This window comes from Macrotis lagotis, chromosome X (assembly GCF_037893015.1).
Source record: "Macrotis lagotis isolate mMagLag1 chromosome X, bilby.v1.9.chrom.fasta, whole genome shotgun sequence".
NCBI classification, from domain to species: domain Eukaryota; kingdom Metazoa; phylum Chordata; class Mammalia; order Peramelemorphia; family Peramelidae; genus Macrotis; species Macrotis lagotis.
In genome coordinates, this window is record NC_133666.1 from 231396090 (window position 1) to 231420015 (window position 23926).

Below are 23926 nucleotides of genomic sequence, written 5' to 3' on the forward strand. Positions count from 1 at the left end.
ATTTAATATTGTAGATATAATATATATATATATGTATATATATACATATATATATACGTATATATATATACGTATATATATATGTATATATATATACATATATATATATATATGTATATATATATATACAATTTTCCCCTAATTTTGCCTTGATTTTTGGAAGGAAAAATGAGATTTTTTTGACATATGTGTCTACAATTGAAAAGTTATATAATCATGTCAAGGAAATAGCATATTTAGAGACTAATGATTAATTTTGTAAGACAATGGTTAATAAAGATTCACAATTTTGTTAAACAATAAAAAAGACAGGTGGCTAGGTGGCAGAGTGGATAGAGCACCAACCCTGGAGTCAGGGGTACCTGAGTTCATATCTGGCCTCAGATACTTAATAATTTCCTAGCTGTGTGGCCTTGAGCAACCCACTTAACCCCATTGCCTTGCAGAAACCTAAAAAAAAAAAGAAAAAAAAAGACAACCCTCTTCTGATAATTGTTATGGGTTATATTTCCTTTACTTTTCCCTTTCCCTTACACTCTCTGTTCCTCCATGCCTCTCTTCTTGTTGATCCTTTCCTTTCTTTCTCTCACCTTTCCTTTCTTACCTTAGGCTAAAAGCCAGAGTGATAGCTGTGATAATTTATATGCATGACATTAACAAATATGGAATGATATACTCTTATTTAATTAAAACACAACATAGCTGCAGAACTATCCATTAGTTGGGCAAATCATTACCCAGTATTTTCATATATAAGTCACCCTAAGATGTGAGTTTGCCATCTGAATAGAATTTTAGGTGGATATTAAAATTCCACAATACTCATTTTTTAAAGAAATGGACATGTCTCTATTAAAATATATTCCAATTCTGCCACAGATGGCAGAGAGAAGCCAAGATCTGTGCTGAGGATTTCTGATCTTCCCTCATAAACAATATGAAGCAAACCTCTTAATGGAAGTCCCATAGACAAAACCCCAGAAAGAAAAGATAGAAAAACAAGTACCTCAAGGTCTGTCTTTGGGGAAGTTGAGTGTGGAGAGTGCACTCCCAAAGCCAGTGGGGGAGGGTCAAGAGCCAGATTAATCTGAGACCAGCCCCATGGGCTTTTGCTGTGGGAACCCCTTAATGGTGGAAAACACATCGCTCTAAGGAACAACCAGAGAGTGGAGGTGTGCCTATTGGACTGACAGTCTGGGATTTACAGGAAGGACTGGAGGGTAGTTTCCAGCCTCTAGCACAACCTACTGGCCAGGAGGAGATATTAAATTCAGTGAGAATAGCCTCCAACACCCCTTACTAACCACCCTGTGAGCAAAACTGTGAGCACCCCCTACTGGCCCATTAGGGATATTACACTCAGTGACTAAAGCCTCTAGACATCTCAATACCAAACCTCTGTGAACCATCCCCTCCACCCAACACAAGATCTAAGGAAAATGAAGAACAGCTATAAAAAAGGGGGACCAGAAAAAAATGCATCGAAGGAAAAGACCCTAATTCAGAGAGATGTTGAACCCCCTAAGGAGAATATGATCTGGTGGCCAGCACAGAAAAATTTCCTTGAGAAATTTAGGAAGGAGTGTAAAATTCAATTGGAAATTCTAAGAAAAGAAACTGAAGAGAAAATTAACACCTTGCAACAAGAAAACAAATCTTTTGAAAATATAATTGGACAAATGCAAAAAGAAAATAATTCTCTCAAAATATTAAATAATCACAGGGAAAACTCTTACATAAATGGAATTGACCTACTGGAAGAGGAGTTGTTAAAGGTAAATGAAGAAATTTATTCCCTAAAAAAAAAGAATGGAGTCTATGGGAGCCAATGACTTTGGAGAGAACAAGAATTTGCTAAACAAAACAAAAAAGAAATTGAAAAAATAGAAGAAAAATCTTAGATACCTTGTCAGAAAAACCACCTCCCTCAAGAACAGATAGAGTAAATATATTCTAAAAATTATTGGTCTTCCTGAAAACTGAAGAGAAAAAAAGTGTTTACATAATATTACAGGATTTAGTGATTGAAAATTGCCCAGATATAATGGAAACAGAGGGCAAAATAGTTATTGAAAAAATACATTGTTACCCTCCAGAAAGGGATCCCAAAACAAAAACACCAAGGAATATGGTTGCCAAATTCCAGAATGATCAGATAAAAGAGAAAATACTGAAAGCAGCCAGAAAGAAAAAAATTTAAATACCAATGAGTCACAGTAATAATTACACTGGATCTGGCAGCATCAAAATTGAGGCACTGAAGGGCCTAGAATGCAATACTCTAAAAAGCAAAGGAGCATGGAATGCAGCCAAGACTCCATTATACAACAGAACTAAGGTTTCTCTTTGAGGGCAAAAGATAGACATTTAATGAAACAGGAGATGTCCACAGCTTAATGGAAAATTTGGCCTTCAAAGAGGAGACTCAAGAGAACACACAAAAAGTTAATTTTTTCTTATAAGTGGGGTTGGACACCTAGTTGGGTCAGTGGATAGAGCACCAGCCCTGGAGTCAGGAGCACCTGACTTCAAATCTGGCCTCAGAGACTTTATCATTACCTAGCTGTGTGGCCTTGGGAAAGCCACTTAACCATATTGCCTTGCAAAAAAAAATAAATAAAAAGGGGGGACACAATATAAGATGAAACTGGCAATGTCCCAACCTAGAAGAAAGACTTTAACCATGATTTAAAAGCAATAGCTCCTTAAAAAGGAGGATAGTAAAGAGATTAGAGGAAGGAGGAGACTGAATGGGGTAAATCTCATTATATATTAAGAGGTACAAAGAACTTATTTCAATTGAGGGGAAGACTGGAGGAGGCTTGACCTGCCTGAATCTTACTCTCATGAGATTTGCTTAAAGTTAAACATATACACACTCGGTTACATTAAGAGATTCATCATACCTTTAAAGTGTTAAATGAGAAAAGAGAATGGGGAGGAAAGGTGGAATCAACAGAAGGAAGGGAAGGAAGAAGTGGCAAAGGGAAGAGGGTAAAAGGGGGGGTGAATATAGGAGGGCAAACAGACTGAAGGTGATGGTATTCAGAAACAAAACCCTGGGGAATATGGATAAAGGGGGAAAAGGAGGAAAAATGCAAACAGAAGGAAGATAACAAGGTGGACAATAAAGAGTTAGTAATTATAACTTTGAATGTGAATGTGATGAAGTATCCCCTAAAATATAAGTGAATAGCACATTGGATTAAAAACTAGAATCCTACAATATGCTGCTTACAAGAAAGACATTTAAAGCAGAGAGATACATATAGAGTAAAGGTAAAAGGTTGGAGCAAAATATGTTTTGCTTCAACTGAAGTGAAAAACCAGGGGAAGCAATCCTTATCTCAGACAAAGCAGCTACAAAGTTAGATAACATTAAAAAAGATAAAGAAGGAAACTATATCCTCCTAAAAGGTACCATAGAGAATAAAGTTATTTCATTATTGAATATGTATGCATCCAAAGGGATATCATCCAAATTCTTAGATGAGAACCTGAAAGAGTTACAGGAAGATATAGATAGCAAAACTCTACCAGTGGGAGACCTCAATCTCCCCCTCTCAGATTAAAATAAATCTAAACATAAAATAAACAAGAAGGAAGTTAAGGAGGTAGAAAATATAATAAACTTAGATATGATAGATGTATGAAGGAAATTGAATGGAGATAGAAAGGAATGTACTTTCTTTTTTTAAAGTGTATGGCACTTACACAAAAATTGATGATGTTCTAGCACATAAAAATCTAATAATCAATTGCAGAAAGGCAGATATAGTGAATGTATCTTTCTCAGATCATAATTCAATAAAATTCATATGCAATACTGGGCCAAGGAGCTGTAGACTCAGAAATAATTTGAAAATAAATAACCTCATTTTAAAAAATGAGTGGATCAAACAATAAATTATAGAAATAATTAACTATTATATATTTGATTATGATAATTATGAAACAGCATGCCAAAACCTAAAAGGTAAATAGCAAATTAGAAATTCTAAAATTAAAATAGAGGATAATAAAATCGAATGCAAGAATACTATTGAAATAATAAATAAAACCAAGAGTTGGATTTATGAAAAAACAATAAAATTGATAAAACTTTTGTCCATTTGATGAAAAAAGAAAGAAGAAAAGAAAATTGCTAGCATCATAAAAAGAAAACAGTGAATTCACCACCAGTTAGGAGGAAATTAAAACATTGATTTGAAATTATTTTGCTGAACTCTATGCCATGAAATTTGATAATCTCAAAGAAATGAATGAATATTTTCTAAAATATAAGTTGCCCAGGTTAAATGAAGAGGAAAATAAATACCTAAATTACCCATCTCAAAAAAAAAAAAGAAATTCAACAATTTATCATTGAACTCCCTAAGAAAAATTCTCCAGGGCAAGATGGATTCACAAGTGAGTTCTATCAAATATTTAAGGGACACTTGGTTCAAATTCTATATAAATTCTTTGGAAAAGTAGTTAGAGATAGAACTCTCCCTAACTCTTTCTATAATACCCATATTGTGCTGATACCTAAAGCAGGAAGAGTTAAAACAGAGAAAGAATATTATATATCTATCTCTCTGATGAATATAGATGAAAAATCATAAATAAAATTTTAGTAAAATGATTACAGCAAGTTATCACTAGGATAATACATTATGATAAAGTAGGATTTATCCAAGAAATGCAGGGTTGGTTCAATATTAGGAAAATTGTTAGTATAATTAATTATATCAACAACATACCTATCAGAAATCATATGATTATATCAATAGATGCTGAAAAAGCTTTTGATAAATTACAGCACCCTTTTCTACTAAAAGCACTAGAGAGGAGCAGCTAGGTGGCACAGTGGATAGAGCACCATCCCTGGAGTCAGGAGTACCTGAGTTCAAATCTGGCCTCAGACACTTAATAATTACCTAGCTCTGTGGCCCTGGGCAAGCCACTTAACCCCATTGCCTTACAAAAAACAAAAAAAAAAGCACTAGAGAGCATAGGAATAAATAGGTTTTTTTCTTAGAATAATTAGCAGTATCTATCTGAAACCATCAACAACATTTTATGCAATAGGGATAGGCTTGAGGCATTTCCAGGAAGATCAAGGTTGAAACAAGGATGCCCATTATCACCAGTACTATTCAATATTATATTACAAATGTTAGCCTCAGCAATAAGAGAATAAAAAGAAATTGAAAAAATTAGAATAGGGAAGGAAGAGACAAAACTCTCACTTTTGGGATGTGACATGAAGGTATACCTAGAAAATCCCTTTAGAAAAGTCACAGAATATAGAACAAACTTTCATAAATCCTCAAAATGTCTATATATGACTAGCAAGATGCAGCAGAAAGAGCTAGAAAGAAAAATCCCATTCAAAATAACCTCAGGCAATGTAAAATACCTGGGAGTCTACCCATCAAGGTAGACTGGGAAACCATTTGAAAACAATTGCAAATCACTTCTCACACAGATAAAATCACACTTAAATATGGACAAATATCAACTGCACATGGATAGGCCAAGCAAATGTAATAAAAATGACTATTCAATCAAAATCAAACTGTTTGTTTAGTGCCCTACCAAACTAAATTCCAAAAAAATCACTTTTATGGCTTTGAAAAAAAATGTAAGTAAATTTATATGGAGAAACAAAAACTCGAGAATCTCCAGGGAATTGATGGGAAAAAATGACAAAAGAAGTTGTCTTAGCTCTAGCAGATTTAAAATTTATTATAAATCATCAGTCATCAAAACTGTCTGGTGTTGGCTAAGAAATAAAGTCATGGATCAGTGGAATAAACCAGGAGCAATAACAGGAAATGATTACCATAATCTGTTATTTGATAAACTAAAAGAGTCCAATTATTGGAATAGAAACTCTCTCTTCGATTAAAAACTGTTTTGAAAAATTGGAAGTTAATATGGAAGAACTTGGATTAGACCCATACCAAAATAAGACCAAAATGGCTATAGGATTTAAACAATAAAATACAATATTATAAGCAAACTAGAAGGTCAAGGAGTAGTGTACCTGTCAGATCTATGGAAACAGAAGCAGTTTGTGACCAAGGAATTGATGGAGAACATCATTAAATGCATTTGCTTACATTAAATTAAAAAAAAAACACTTTTGCACACACAAAACCACTGTAACCAAGATAAAAAGAAATGTAGTAAATTGGGAAACAATTTTTATGACTGACAAAGGATTCATCTCTAAATATACCTGAGAACTGAGTAAAATTAAAAAAAAAAATTAAACCATTCCCAAATTGACAAACGGTCATATGATATGCAAAGGTAATTTGCAGATGAGGAAATCAAAGCAATCCATACTAATATGAAAAATTTCTCAAAATCACTAATTATTAAGGAAATGCAAATTAAAACATCTCGGAGGTACCTCCTCACACATCTCAGACTGACCAATGTGTCCAGAAAGGAAAATTATCAATGTTGGAGGAGATGTGAGAAATCTGGGGCACTAATACATTGTTAGTGGGACTGTGAACTCATCCTACATTTCTGGAGAGCAATTTGGAATTATTCTCAAAGGGCAATTATGTGTGCATACCCCGAAGAGATTATGAAAAAGGGTAAAAACATTACGTGTACAAAAATGTTCATAACAGCTCTGTTTGTGGTAGCAAAGAAATGGAAACTAAAGGAATATCCATCACTTTGGGAAAGACTTAAATTGTGGTACATGGGTGTGGTGGAACACTATTGTTCTATTTGAACCCAGAAGGGATGGGAATTCAGAGAATCCTGGAAAAATTTGCATGAACTGATGCTGAGTGAGATGAGCAGAACCAGAAGAACATTGTACATCCTAACAGCAACATGATTGTGACGATCAAACTTAATGGAGTGGCTCATACCAATGGGGCAACAATCAGGTAAAATTTGGGGGTGTCTGTGATGGATAATGCCATCTGTATCCCGTGAAAGAATTGTGCAGTTTGAACAAAGACCAATGATTATTACCTTTAATTTAAAAAAATCTTGTCTTTTTACATAATTCTACTATATCTCATATGTTTCTTCTTTAAGAATATGATTTCTCTCTCATCACATTCACCTTAGCACAATGCATACTATGGAAATGATGTATAGACTATCAAACAGCCTTCTTTGGGGGGTGGAGTGAGGGAAGCAAGATTAGGGAGAAATTGTAAAAGTCAAAATAAAAACAAGTAATGAAAAAGATGTATTCCACTTATTATTTTCATATTACGAAAATTTAAAAAAGAAATGGAAACAGTTGAAGTCATATGACTTCAAACACTTGAATATAAATGAACTTGAACAATTTTGGACAAACTTTACACCAACATTTATTTAGACACCAAAGCATAACTTTGGCCAAGAATGTAGCCATTCTCATCATGTGAGTAAGACAGGCAAATGAACCCTTTTGGTAGATTTGAGCTTCTGCTATTGCAATATATATTTTATTTCTTCTTTATCAGTTATATATATATATATATATATATATATATATATATATATATATATGTGTGTGTGTGTGTGTGTGTGTATGTATGCATGTACTTGTTGTTACTCTCATTCAATAGATTACATTATTAATTTCTTTGGAGACCTACATTTTTCCATTTCTATTGTGAAGTGATGACTTTCAATTTTTGATAGTATGCACTTTATTCCTGAACTGGTTGAAGCTTTGCACCAGCAGTCAAGTTTATAGGTCTGTAATATTTATTCTAACAAATGGAAACCAAAAACATTTTAAATATGAGCAGTTTCATAAAAGAGATTTTAGAGCACATCATCCATTTGGTATTGTTCCACAACTTTGGGTAATGTAGAAATTATATTTTTAAAAGTATCCAATGTTCTGTCAGTTAATCTGAGCAAATCAACATGCCTTTCCATATTACTTATTGGACACTGAATTTACATGCTGTTGAGAAGAATCAAAAACTTGTTAAAATAATAGAATTTTTAATGTAATAGAAGAACTATATCTACTTTTCATCAAACTTTTTCCATATTTCTGAATTCAACAAAAAATTTCCGAATAGAAACTCAATTACAAAGCCTTCCATAAAAGTTATTAAATACAGAAGTACACAATGGGATCCTCAGTAAAATGTTGGAGTTGCAAAGAAATTTATTTTTTCATTACAAGTTTGGTTGTTGTACATGTAAAACTTTATTAGATTACAAGTTTTGGTTAGAGGAGAAGGCAGGGAAGGAGAGAGAAAAATGTGGAACTCAAAATCTTACAAAGAAATTAATGCTAGGATGGCAGAGAGAAGACAAGCACTGCTATAAGTGCTCCTCTTTCCCCTCAAAAACAACGTGAGAGAAACCACATTACAGAAATTCAATCAACAAAACCCAGAAAGAGAAGCTAGGAGAAGAACACCTACCAAGACTGTCTGTCTCAAGGGACTGTAGGTGAACTAGGAAATGACAGCAGAGGATCAGCAAGGGAACAGCAGCTGGGGTAAGCTAGAGGGCCAGCCTCAGCCCTAGAGACTTCAGTGAGTGGTGAGTACAGATCCAACTTTAGCTATGGAGTCTTTGGCTGGGAGGACAGGAGCTACAGGAGGGTGATTTCCAGCACATAATCTCTCAGAGCACACCTTGAGAACAACCAGCTGGTCCAGGGACCTGAGTTTCTTGCTTTCACCAGAGCCCTTTGCCCAGAACAAACAATAACCCTCTGCCACCACCACCACCACCCTCAAGTCACTCAACATAAAAAGATTAATTCCCTCTCCCAAGGACTAGCCCAGTGCTCAAGCTCAACTAAAACCCAGCTGCTGAAGACCTCAAAAATTCCAGAGAAATCAACCAGTGCCCCCTACTGGGGCCCATGCAATTACTAAGCAAAGTGAACAAAGCCTCTAGGATCTTCAAAAGCAAACCTCTGAGAGCCAGCCCCCCCCCACACACACAAGATCCTACCAAGATCAAAAAAAGCCAGAGATAAGGGGGCCCATGGAGAAATACTTAGAAGAGATAGATTCTAACCAGGAGATATCTAGCACTGCAGAGGAAAATATGAATTGATCTCCAGTCCACAAAAACTTAAATATAAATTGGAAAAATTGGGAAAAGAAACTAAAGAGAAAATTAACACGTTGCAAGTGAAAATTAACATCTCACAACAAGAAAAAAATTATTGGGGAAAAAACCATTGGATAAATACAAAATGTGAATCTCTCTCTCAGATCTTCAGTTGGGCAAATGCATAAAGAAAATGATTCTCTCAAAACTGCACTTGAGCAAATGGAAAACTCCTTCAAAAATAAAATTGGCTAACTGGAAAAGGAGTTGTAAAAAATAAATGAAGAAAATTCTTCTGTAAAACTAACAATGAAATCAGTGAAAACTAATGATTTAATGAGACAACAATATTGTGTTAAACAAAACCAAAAGATTGAAAAAGTAGAAGAAAATATAAAATACATCAGCAAAATCATTGGCCTTGAGAAGAGACCAAGAAGAGACAACATAAGAATTATTGGTCTTTCTGAAAACATTGAAGAGAACAAAAGTCTGGACTTAATATTAAAGAATTTAGTGATGAAAAACTTCCCAGAAATTATGAAACCAGAGGTCAAAATAGTTACTGAAAGAATACATCGATCCCCTCTGGAAAGAGATCCTAAAAGGAAAACAACGAGGAATGTTGTGGCCAAATTGCAGAACTATCAGATAAAAGAAAAAATCTGGGAACAGCCAGAAAGAAAAAAATTTAAATACCAAGATGCCACAGTAAGGATCCCCAAGGACATGGGCCCAGCAACAATGAGGGATCAAAGGGTCTGGACTGAGATATTCCAAAGTGTAAGTGAGCTTGGAATGCAGTCACTAATCCACTACCTGGCAAAGCTGAGCCTTCTTTTCCAGGGGAAAAGATGGACATTTAATGAATTGGTAGATTTCCAAGATTTCATGATGAAAAGACCAGAACTAAATAGAAAATTTAAACATCAAACAGGAGGATCAAAAGACATATGAAAAGGTAAAAAAGCAAGCTGTTATCCAATAAGTGCTACTCACTTGGGAGAAAGAGTCTCATAATTATTGGGAATTCTAACTCCATTAGAAAGAATTAACCTTATCCAGAAGTAAAGGAGATTCATAATTTTTCTGTGACTCAGATAGAATGATTTAAAAACAATACCTCCTTGAAAAGGACAGTAAGGAGAAGGGAAGATGGAGGGAGCCTGAATGGGGTAAATCTCATCATTACATCAAGAGGCACAAAAGACCTATTGTAATTGAGGAATTGAGGGGAAGAAGGGAGGAGGTTAGAACCAATTGAATCTTCCTCTCATTAGACTTGGCTTAAAGTTAACTTAGACACTCTTAGTTAAGTTAAGAAATTTATCTTACCTTTCAAGCATTAAAATTGGAAAAGGGAGCAGGGATGGGGAGGGGCAGGGTGATAAAATGGGAACTAATAGAAGGAAGGGAAGAAGAGGAAAAGGGAAATGGGAAAGAAAGGGTAGGAGGGTTGATAAAAGAGGGCAAACACACTGAAGGTGGTGGTATTCAGGGAAAAAAAATCACTGGAGAATATGGAAAAAGAGAAAAAAGGGGAAAGAGAGAAACAGAAGGAAGATAGCATTGAGAGCAAAAAAGAGTTAATAATCATAAATTTGAATGTGAATGGGATGAACTCTCCCTTAAAGCATAAGAGCATAACAGAGTGGATTAGAAATCAGAATCCGACAATATGCTGCTCACAAGAAACTTATTTGAAACAGAGAGATACATGTAGAGCAAAGGTAAAAGGTTGGAGCAAATATATATTTTGCTTCTACTGAAGTGAAAAAAAACAGTTGTAGCAATCCTTTTTTCTCAGAAAAATCATCTGCTAAAATAAATAGCATTAAAAGAGATAAGGAAGGAAACGATATCCTCCGAAAATGTACCATAGACAACAAAGTTATTTCAATAATGCATATATATGCACCCAATGGGATAGCATCCAAATATTTAGAGGGGTAGTAAAAAAGAGCTACAGGAAGACATAGACAGCAACACTCTACAAGTGGGTGGCCTCAACCTCCCACTCTCAGATTTAGATAAATCATATCATAAAATAAACAAGAAGGAAGTTAAGGAGGCAAATAGAATGTTAGAAAACCTAGATGTGATAGGCTCATGGAGGAAATTGAAAGGTGATAGAAAAGAAAATACTTTCTTTTCTGGAGTATATGGCAATTACATGGAAATTGATTGTGTACTATGGCATAAAATCCTAATTAGAAAGGCAGAAAAAGTGAACACATCTGTCTCATATCACATTGCAATAAAAATCATATGCAATACTGGGCCAAAGAGATGTAGTCTCAGAAGTAATTGGAAATTAAATAACCTTATTTTTTAACTTTTTTTTGCAAGGCAAATGGGGTTAAGTGGCTTGCCCAAGGCCACACAGCTAGGTAATTATTAAGTGTCTGAGACCAGATTTGAAACCAAGTACTCCTGACCCATGGGCTGGTGCTTTATCCACACCGCCACCTAGTCACCCCTAAATAACCTTATCTTAAAGAATAAGTGGATTAAACAACAAATTATAGAAAGAATTATTTCATCCTAGATAATGACAATAATGAAACAACATACCAAATCCTATGACAAACACTCAAGGAGGCTGTCAGGAGATATATTATATCTTTAAATGCTTACATGAATAAAGTAGAGAAAGAAGAAATAAATGAAGTAAATATGCATTTAAAAATTGGAGAAAGAGCAAATTAAAAAAAACCCAATTAAATACCAAATCAGAAATTCTAAAAATTAAAGGAGAAACTAATAAAATAGAAAGTAAGAAAACTATTGAACTAATAAAACCAAGAGCTGCTTTTATGAAAAAAAATAATAGAATTGATAAATCTCTGGTCAATTTGATTAATAACAAAGAAAGATGAAAATCAAATTGCTTGTATCATAAATGAAAAGGGTGAACTCACCACCAGCTTGGAGGAAATTAAAGTAATAATTTTGAATTATTTTGCCCAACTCTATGCCAATAAATTTGAAAATGTAAGTGAAATTCATGAATATTTGCAAAAATTTAAGTTGCCCATATTAAATGAAGAAGAAAGTAAAACCCTAAATAACACTATATCAGGAAAAGGTATTCATTAAACTGTCATTTAATTCCTTAAGAAAAAATCTCCACGTCCAGATGGATTCAAAAGTGAATTCCATCAAACCTTTAAGGATCAAATGGTTCCAATTCTATATAAACTCTTTGGAAAAATAGGTGAAGATGGAATTTTGCCTAACTCTTTCTATGACAACAATATGGTGCTGATACCAGGAAGAGATAAAATAGAGAAAAACAATTATAAACCTATTTCCCAAACATATAGATGCAAAAAATCTTAATTAAAATTTTAGTGAAACAATTACATCAATTTATCACTAGGATAATACATTATGATCAAGTAGGATTCATCCTAGGAATACAACGTTCATTCAATATTAGGAAAACTGTTTGTATAATTAATTATATCAATAATATACATATCAGAATTCATATGATCATATCAATAGTTGCTGGAAAAGCTTTTGAAAAAGTATGGTACCCATTCCTACTCAAAACACTAGAAAATATAGGAATAAATGGTTTGTGCCTTAGAATAATAAACAGTATCTATCTAAAACCATCAACAAACATTATGTGCAATGGGGATAGTCCAGAGGCATTTCCAATAAGATCAGGGGAGAAACAAGGATGCCCATTATCCCCAATACTATTTAGTATCATATTAGAAATGTTAGCCTCAGCAATGAGAAAATAAAAAGAAATTGAAGGAATTAGAATAGGGAAGGAGACAAAGCATTCACTCTTTGCAGGTGATAAGATGACATACCTAGAGAATCCCCCAAAGTCATCTAAAATTACTATAAATAATTAGCAACTTTAGCAAAGTAGCAGGATTTAAAATAAAGAGAAATCCCATTCAAAGCATCCTCAGACAATATAAAACACCTGGGAGTCTAACTGCCAAGGCAGACTCAAAAGCTTTTTGAAAATAATTATAAAACAATTCTCACATAAATTAAATCATATGCAAATAACTGGACAGACATCAACTGTTTATGGGTAAGTGGAGTTAATATAATAAAAATGACAATTCTACCAAAATTAAACTACTTGTTTAGTGCCCTAACTATCAAAATTCCCCCCGCAAAAATTATTTAAATGCATTAGACAAAGTTGTAAGTCAATTTATATGGAGAAAAAATATCAAGAATTTCCAGGGATTCAATGGAAAAAAAGTGCTAAAGAAGGTTGCTTAGCCAGACCTAAAATTATATAATAAAGCACCAGTCATCAAAACTGCCTGGCATTGGCTAAGAAATAAAGTCATGGATCAGTGAAATAGACTAGATGCAATAGCAGAAAATTATTATAGTAATTCGCTGTTTGATAAAGCCAAAGATTCCAGCTATTGGGATAAAAACTATCTCTTCAGTAAAAACTGCTGGGAAAATTGGAAGTTAGCATGGAAGAAACTTAGATTAGACCAACACCTCACTCCGTATACCAAGATAAGGTCCAAATGGATGCAGAATTTAGACATAAAAAACAATATTATAAACAAATTAGAAGATCAAAAAAAAATTTACCTTCAAGATCTATGGAAAGGGAATCGGTTCATGACCGGGGAAGAGATGGAGAGCAAAATTAAAGACAAACTAGATAATTCTGATGACATTAAATTAAACAGCTCTTACACAGACAAATCCACTATAACCAAGATCAAAAGAAATGTAGCAAATAGGAAAACAATTTTTGCAGCTACTGTTTCTGACAAAGGACTCATTTCTAAAATATATAGAAAACTGAGTCAAATTTTCATTAAAAAGTATTCCCCAATTGACAAATGGAGAAACGATATGCAAAGTATATTTACAGATGAGGAAATCAAGCAATCCATACTCATATGAAAAATTGCTCAAAATAATTATTTATTAGTGAAATGCAAATTAAACATCTCTGAGATACCACTTCAAACCTCTTAGGGTGGCCAATATGACCAGGAAGGATAATGGTCAATGTTGGAATGGATATAGAAAATCTGGTATACTAATACATTGTTGGTGGGTCTGTGAACTCATCCAACCTTTGTGGAAAGCAATTTGGAAATATTCCTAAAATGCAATAAAAATGTTTATACCCTTTTATCCAGAAATACTACTACTACTACTGAGTCTATACCCAGAAGAGATTATGAAAAAGGGTAAAATCATCACTTGTACAAAAATATTTATAGCAGCCCTGTTTGTGGTGGCAAAGAATTGGAAATTAAGTGAATGCCCTTTGCAATTTGAAAATGGCTTAGCAAACTGTGGTATATGTATATCATGGAACACTATTGTTGTTAGACAGCAGGAGGGTTGGGAATTCAGTGAAGCCTGAAATATTTGCATGAATTTATGCTGAGTGAGATGAGCAGAAACAGAAAGACATTGTACACCCTAACAGCAGCATGGGAGTGAGGATCAAACTTGATGGACTTGCTCATTCCATTAGTGCAACAACCAGGGACAATTTGGGGCTATCTGAAATGGTGAATACCATCTGTATCCAGAGAAAGAATTATGGACTTTGAACAAAGACCAAAAACTATTACCTTCAAATTAGAAAAAAATAACATTATCTTAATATGTAGTTTTTCTATCTTATACTTTATTTTTCTTCCTTAAGGATATGATTTCTCTGTCATCACATTCAGCTGAGATCAATGTATACCATGGAAACAATGCCTTCTGTGGGGGGTGGGGTGAAGGGAGCAAGAATGGGGGAAAATTGTAAAACTCAAAATAAATAAAATCTTTCTAAAATTAATGGCTGAAAATAATCTTTAAATGTAATTGGGATAAATAAATAAATAAAATTACTAAAGGCAATTTAGGCTACATGCAAGATTGATGTGGCATTTCTAAACTGAAATTTCTTTAGGATTCATCAATAGACTTATCTGATGTTAAAGAAAGACATCAGTCATTTCTATCAAAGATGGCTGCCTGATTTGTGGAAGGTACCCAACTTTCCACACTTATTCCCCAAAACAATACTGAAATTCTCCCAGAGAGAATAATAATCTTGATATTTAATGAAAAACAAAATGAATTCTCTCAAGGAACTTGTGGCCAAGATGGTGGTATGAAGTCAAATACTGTTTTAAGCTTTCCTGGTTTTTCATCAGAATCAATAAGAATCAAGCCTCCTAACAGATTTTGGAGCAACAGAACTCACATCTTTCAGTGAGGTGGCCCTGTGGAAGTGTGAGCATGCTTAGGGCAGAGACCAGAGACCCTACCCATAGGTAGTAGGGTGATACAGGGGACTAACCTGAGAATTGCAATGGGACCTGAAACTTTTCTAGAGGACTGTCTGGAAAAGCCCTAGTTTCACTACCCAGGACACCCATTCAGCCAACATTGCTGATCTCAATGGCCCAAAAATGATTTTCTGGGGTTTCCAAAGTAGCCCTAGCATTCTTGTGAAGAGTTTATTTTCTCCAGTACAGAGACAGAAATAACCCCACATATACCACCCCACCTTTCCCTAACGCCCAGGTACAGTGGCAAACTTACCCAGCTCTAACTATCCAGCCCTGACTGTCTAGCCCAGCAAAAGTGAGCCTAGTTCAAACTCAGTCCCAGGCCTAGGATATGGGAAACTAACATCCTTAACACAGGCAATTCAATGAAAGCTTCTACCATTCCTTACTGGCTGGATGACTAACACCCTGGAGTTCCTACCTCCAGTGAACAAGGTATCTAGGTTTCTCCCCCCAGAAAGTCTGTGAACAAACCTCTCCCCCAACACAATACCCTAAGAGAAAACTAAAATACCAAAATGAAAAAACGACCAGCACAGAGCAGGTTCAATTGAATGTTACCCAAGAGAAAACAAGAAACAAGAAAATAAATCACTGGAAAATACAATTAGAAAAGTAAAAAATGATAATAAATCTCTCAGATCCTCAATTGGACAAATGCAAAATGAGTATAATTCTCTCAGATCATCAATTGGACAAATGCAAAAAGAATATAATTCTCTCAAAACTTCAATCGATCAAATGGAAAGCTCTTTCAAAAATAGAATTGACTAAGTAGAAAAGGAGGTGCAAAAGGTAAATGAAGAAAACTTCTCCCTAAAAAATAGAATTAAGTCTACAAAAACAGACTTCATGAGACAGCAAGAGCCTGTTAAACAAAATTAAAAAATAGAAAAATCAGAAGAAAATGTAAAATACCTCATCAGCCAAACTGCTGACCTCTAGAATAGATTGAGGAGGGGCAACCTGAGAATTATTGGACTTCCTGAAAATATTGAAGCTAAAAAAAAATGATGTAGCCATGGAAAATTGCCTTGATATCATGGAACTAGAGGGCAAAGTAGTTATTGAAAGAATACATCACCTCCAGAAAGAGATCCTAAAAGGAAAACACCAAGGAATGTTGTGGCCAAATTCCAGAATTATCAGATAAAAGAGAAAATCCTGCAAGCAGCCAGAAGGAAAGAATTTAAATACCAAGGAGCCACAGTAAGGATTAGGCAGGGCATAGGTGCATCAACATTAAGGGATTGAAGGGCCTGGAACAAGATATTCCAAAGAGCAAGGGAGCTTGGAATGCAGCCAAGAATCCACTATCCCACAAAGCTAAGCCTTCTTTTTCAAGGGAAAAGATGGACATTTAATGAAATGGAATAATTCCAAAAATTTCTGATGAAAAGACCAGTGCTAAATAGAAAATTTGGACATCAAACAGGAAGTTCAAGAGACACATGAAAAGGTAAAAAAGGGGGGGGGTAAAGAAAAAAACTGCTATCCAGTAAGTTAATACTGGCTATATCCCAGCATGGGGAAAAAGATTCTCATAGCTCTTGAGAAATGTAATTCTAACAGAGAGAATATACTTAGCCAGAAGTGATGGATATTCATGACCTATCCATGAGACTGCTATATAATGGGATGTAACTGGCTTTAATCCCGCCTGGGAGAAAGACTCTAATAACTCTAAAGAATTTTAACTCTATTAGATAGAATGTACCTAGCTAGAAGTGACAGATACTCAGAATTTTCCATGTTTCAGATAGAACGATTGTAAAAACACTACCTCCTTAAAAAGGGGGACAAGAAGGAGACAGGAAGAGGAGTGGATTGAATGGGGTAAATTTCATTAGACTAAGAGATACAAAACAAATATAGTAATAGAGGGGATGAAAGGAGGAGATGAGAAACACCTGAATCTTCTTCTCATCAGACCTGGCTTAAAGTCAGTTTATACACAAACCCAGTTAACTTAAAAAATATCTAACTTTTTAAGTATTAAAAGGGGAAAAGTAGTGGGGGAATGGAGAAAGGGAAGGGGAGGAGGAAAATGGGAAACTAACAAGAGGAAGGGAAGGGAAAATGGAAAAAGGAAAAGGGGAAAGAAAGGGGAGGCTGTGGATATATGAGGGAAACCACATTAAAGGTGGTGGTATTCAGAAACTAAATACTGTGGAATATGGATAAGGGGGGAAAGGGAAAAAATAAAAACAGAGGGAAGATAGCATGGAAGGCAATAAAAAATTAGTAATCATAACTGAATGTGAATGGGATGAAATCTCCCTTAAAACATTAGTGAATAGCAGAGTAGATTAAAAACTAGAATCCTACAATATGCTGCTTGCAAAAAACTCATTTGAAACAGAGAGATACATAGAGTAAATGTAACAGTTTGGAGCAAAATATATTTTGCATCAGCTGAAGTGAAAAAAGCAGGGGTAACAGTCCTTATCACAGACAAAGCAGCTACAAAACTAGATGGAGTTAAAAGAAATAAGGAAGGAAAGTTTATCCTCCTAAAATATACCATAGGCAATAAAGTTATTTCCATAATGAATATAAATGCACCCAATGGGATAGCATCCAAATACTTAAAGGAGTAGTCAAAAGAGCTACAGGAAGACATAGACAGCAAAACTCCACAAGTGGGTGACCTCAACTTCTCACTCTCAGATCTAGATAAATTGAATTATAAAATGAACAAGAAAGAAGTTAAAGAGGTAAATATATTGTTAAAAATATAGATATGGTGGATTTATGGAGGAAATTGAATGAGGATAGAAATGAATATACCTTTTTCTCTGCAGTACATGACACTTATACAAAAACTGAGCATGTGCTAGGACATAAAAACCTAATGATCAACTGCAGAAAGGCAGAAATAGTGAAGACATCTTTCTCAGATCACAATGCGATAAAAGGCATATGCAATACTGGGGCAAGGACATATAAACCCAGAACCAATTGGAAACTGAATAACCTCATTTTAAAGAATGAGTGGACTAAAAAACAAATTATTGAAAGAATTAATCATTTTATCCTAGTTAATGACAATAATGAAACAACATACCAAAAACTATGGGATTCACTCAAATCAGCTACCAGGGGATATATTATATCTTCAAATGCTTACATTAATAAATTAGAGAAAGTGGAAATCAATGATCTAAAAATGCAACTAAAACAATTAGAGAAAGAACAAATTAAAAATCCCCAATTAAATAGCAAATTAGAAATTCTAAAAATTAAAGGAAAAAATTAACAAAATTGAAAGCAAAACAACTATTGAAGTAATAAATAAAACCAAAAGTTGGTTTCATGAAAAACCCAATAAAATTGAGAAACCTCTGGTAAATTTGATTTAAAAAAATAGAAAGAAGGAAACCAAATTGCTACTATCATAAATGAAAAAGGTGAACTCACTACCAATAAGGAGGAAATTAAAGTAATAATTCAAAATTATTTTGTCCAATTCTGTATGAAGAAATTTGATAATCTAAGTGAAATGGATGAATATTCAAAAAAGTAAATTGCCCAGGTTAAATGAAGAGGAGATTAAATACCTAATGAACTCTATGTCATTAAACAAAATTCAACAAGCCACCATTTTACTCCCTAAGCAAAAATCTACAGGGCCTGATGGATTCACAAGTGAATTCTAAGAAACATTTATGGAACAATTGGTTCCAATTCTATATAAACTCTTTGTAAAAATAGGGGAAGTTGGAACTTTGAGTAACTCTTTCTATGAAACCAATATGGTGCTGATACCTAAACCAGAAAGTGTTGAAACAGAGAAAGAAAATTATAGAACTATCTCCCTGATGAATATAGATTCAAAAATCTTAAATAAAATCTTAGCAAAACTAAGCGATAATACATTATGAGCAATTAGGATTTATCGCAGGAATTCAGGGTTGGCTCAATACTAGAAAAACTTAGTATAATCTATTATATCAACAACAAACCTTATATGATCATATCAAAAGATGCTGAAAAAGCTTTTGACAAAATACAGCACCCATTCCTATCAAAAACACTACAGAGTGTAGGAATAAATGAACTGTTTCTTAGAATAATTAGCAGTATCTATCAGAAACTACCAACAAGCATTATATTCAATGGGGAGATGCTAGAGGCATTCCCAGTAAGATCAGGGGTGAAACAAGGATGCCCATTATTGCCACTACTATTCAATATCATAATAGAAATGTTAGCTTCAGCAACTAGAGAAGAAAAAGAAACTGAATTAATTAAAATTGGGAAGGAAGAGACAAAACTCTCACTCTTTGCAGATGACATGATGGTCTACCTGGAGAAATACAAGAAATTATCCAAAAAACAACTGGAAACAATAATCAATTTTAGCATAATTGCAGGATATGAAATAAACCCCTCATGAATCCTCAACTTTTCTATGTATGTCTAGAAACACACAACAGGAAGAGCTAGAAAGCAAAATCCCATTCAAAGTAACCTCAGACAGTGTGAAATACCAGGGAGTCTATTTGCCAAGACAGACTCAGAAACTTTTTGAAAACAATTATAAAACACTTCTCACACAAATTAAATCATATTTAAATAACTGGGAAAATATCAACTGCTCATGGATAGGTAGAATATTTTAATGAAAATGACAATTCTACCAAAATTAAACTACCTGTTTAGTGCCCCACCAATCAGAATTACAAAAAATTACTTTAATGAGTTAGAAAAAGTTGTAAGTAAATTTATATGGAGAAATAAAGTCAAGAATTTCCTGGAATTTGGTGGAAAAAAAAGTGTAAAAGAAGGGGCCTTAGCCCAACCTAATATAAAATTATATTATAAAACATCAGGCAATAAAACTATCTGGTATTGGCTAAGAAATACAGTGGCGAACCAGTGGAATTGATTAGATGCAATAGCAGGAAATGAATATATAGTAATCCTCTGTTTGATAAACCCAAAGAGTCCAGCTATTGGGATAAAAACTCTCTCTTTGATAAAAAAAACTGCTGGGAAAATTGGAAGTTAGTATGGAAGAAACTTAGATTAGGTCAACACCTCACACCCTTAACCAAGATATGATCCGAATGAATACATGACTTAGACATAAAAAGCAATACTATAAGCAAATTAGAAGATCAATGAGTAGTTTACCTGTCAGATCTATGGAAAGGGGAGCAGTTTATGACTAAGGAAGAGATATAGCACATCACCAAAAGCAAACTGGATAATTTCAATTACATTAAAAATTAAAAAGTTTTTCAACAGATAAAACCACTGTAACCAAGAACAAAAGAAATACTGGGAAACAATTGGGAAACAATCTTTACAACTAATGATTCTGACAAAGGATTCACTTCTAAATTATACAGAGAATGGAGTCATATTAAAAAAAGCCATTCCCCAGTTGACAAATGGTCAAAGGATATGCAAAGGCAATTTACAAATGAGAAGATCAAAGCAATATCCATAGTCATAAGAAAAATTACTCTAAATCATTAATTATTAGAGAAATGTAAATTAAAGCTTCTCTGAGGTAGCACCTCACACCTCTCAGACTGGCCAATATGACCAGAAAGGATAATGATCATTGTTGGAAGGGTTGTGGGAAATCTGGGACACTATTACAATGTTGGTGGAGCTGTGAATTCATCTAACCTTTCTGGAGAGAAATTTAGAACTACACCCAAAGGTCAACAAAAATGAACATATCCTTTGACCCAGCAAAACCACTACTGGGTCTATACCCTGAAGAAATGAAGAAAAAACGGTAAAAACATCACTTTTCCAAAAATATTTATAGCAGCCCTGTTTGTGGTGGCAAAGAATTGGAAATCAAATAAATGTCCTTCAATTGGGGAATGGCTTAGCAAACTGTGGTATATGTATGTCATGGAAGACTATTGTTCTATTAGAAACCAGGAGGAATGGGGAATCAGGGAAGCCTGGAGGGATTTGAATGAATTGATGCTGAGGGAGATGAGCAGAACCAGAAAAACACTGCACACCCTAACAGCAACATGGGGGTGATGATCAACTTTGATGGACTTGTTCGTTAGGGACAATTTTTAGCTTTCTGCAATGGAGAATAATGTCTGTATCCAGATAAAGAACCGTGGAGTTTGAGCAAAGTTCAAGGACTATTCCCTTTAATTTAGAAAAAAACAGATATTTTATTGTCTGATCTTGTTATTTCTTATATTTTTGTTTCTACCTTAAGGGTATGATTTCTCTCTCATCACACTCAATTTGGTCCAATGTACAACTTGGAAACAAAGTAAAGACTGAGATATTGATTTCCATTGTGGGGGGAGTAAGATTGGGGGAAAATTGTAAAATTCAAATAAAATCTTTAATATAAAAAAGAAGAAATGATTAAACAATATTAAGATAAAATAATTTGATTGAGGAGAGAACCAAATGAATATTTCTCTTCAAAACTATAGATCTTCAAAGTAAAAAATAATACCTGGAGATATTCTAGACAGGTTTTATGTTGAAATAATGAAAAGTAAATGAAATACAGGATGGCTAGGTTGCATAGTGTAAAGAAGTTCATGTTCCTGAATTCAAATCTGGCATCAATACTAGTGTGACTTTGGACAAGACACTTAACCCTGTTTGCCTTAGTTCTTCATCTGTAAAATTATCTGGAGAATAAAATGGCAAACTATATCAGTATTTTTGCCAAGAAAACCCCAGTTGAGACGACATAGAATCAATCATGCTTGAAAAATGACTGAACAAGTGGAATATATTAGTGTAGAATGTAGAAAGAAATGAAGCATTCATTTCCTATTTCTCAATTGATTTACAGTAGGAGAACATAAGTAAATGCAGAAGCAAAAAAGCTCTTAGGCATTAGAAAAATCTCATTCTTAACTGAAAGGGATAAAGATGGTAGAAAACATAGTTTACAATATAGACATCAACCACAACAAGAGAATAAGGGGTTATAGATAAAGGAGAGAGGAAATGGTCACAAGCAAGACAAATTTACAAACTCCTTTCCCTGAACTGAGAACTTAAAGGGAAATCAAAGAAGTTGACTTTAAAGAGGATATCCACTTTTGGGAAATAAAAGTTAGTATATAAAGGTAATAGAATATTTTAGTCTGTTAGAAATTACTATAGAGTTAATAGTAGCAGATCTTTGATGTCATGAATGCGTGTAGAGTGAAGTGAGTAGGATTAGGAGAACAATTTACACAAAGATAATAATGTTCTATAGAAACCAACTCTTATAAATAAATAACTCAATGACCAATTTTGTGTCCAGAAGATCTGTGATAAACTATATTAACCACCCTCTGACAATGGTGAAGAACTCAATTTGAATAAAAATAACTTTTTAGCTTCTTTTTTTTTTAACACATCTTTAAAATTTTATTTCTTTTAGGCAATGGGGTAAAGTGACTTGCCCACAGATAAGCAATTAACACATTTTCTGTCTGGATTTTATTTTGGTTTTCTATATTAATTTTTATTTTTATTTCTTTTTTTCTATTTTAATTAAGGAGGAGGGTCAGGAGAATTGGCAATAAAGATGCAGAGAAAGATATAAGGAAGGAAGGAAGAATGGAAAGGGACAAAGAAACATTTTTAGATGAACAAAAGAAAAGAAAGTTAATAAGAAAGGTAAAACAAGCCGGACAATTTTGCAAATTATGAGTGGAATTTATAATATACTTTAAATAATATGAAATTAAGCTGTCAGGATTCATATAACTAATTTTGTATTATGTTGTTTATATAGATGTTCACTTTTGTATGTTAATTTCCTTTTTTTCTCATTGTTAAAATTTTATTTAAGAATTTTGCATCAATATTCATTAGGGACATTGGTCTACAATTCTCCTTGTCTATTTTAGATATTCCTGGTTTAGATAGCAGCAACATCTTGGTGTCATGAAAGGAGTTTGTTAGAACTCCTTCCTCTCATATTTTTTAAAAATAGTTTATGTAAAATAGAAATTAATTATTCCTTAAATGTTTGGGAGAAATCACTTGTAATTCCATCTGGACCTAGAGACTTTTTCTTAGGGAGGTTATTAATAGTTTCTTCAATTTCTTTTTTTCTGAAATAGGGTTACTTAAATAATTTATTTCCTTTTCTGTTAATCTTGGCATTTTGTATTTTTTGTAAATATTCCCCATTTCACTCAATTTATCCAATTTATTGACACAGAGTTTGGCAATTATCTCTTTTGCATTTATCTCTTTAATTTTCTCCTTATTAGTGGTTTGTTCACCCTTTTTATTTTTGATACTGGTAATTTGGTTATCTTCTTTCTTTAAATTGGATTAACCAGAGGTTTTTCTATCTTATTGGTTTTTTCATAAAACCAACTCTTAGTTTTATTTATGAGTTCAATGATTTTCTTGCTTCCAATTTTATTAATCTCTGCCTTGATTTTCAGAATTTCTAATTTGGTATTTAATCAGGGATCTTTAATTTGTTCTTTTTCTATCTTTAAGTTGCATACCCAATTCATTGATCTCTTCTTTTCCTATTATATTCATATAGGCATTTAGAGATTGAGTTTCTGCTCAAAAATGCCTTGGCTGAGGGGTGGCTAGGTGGGACC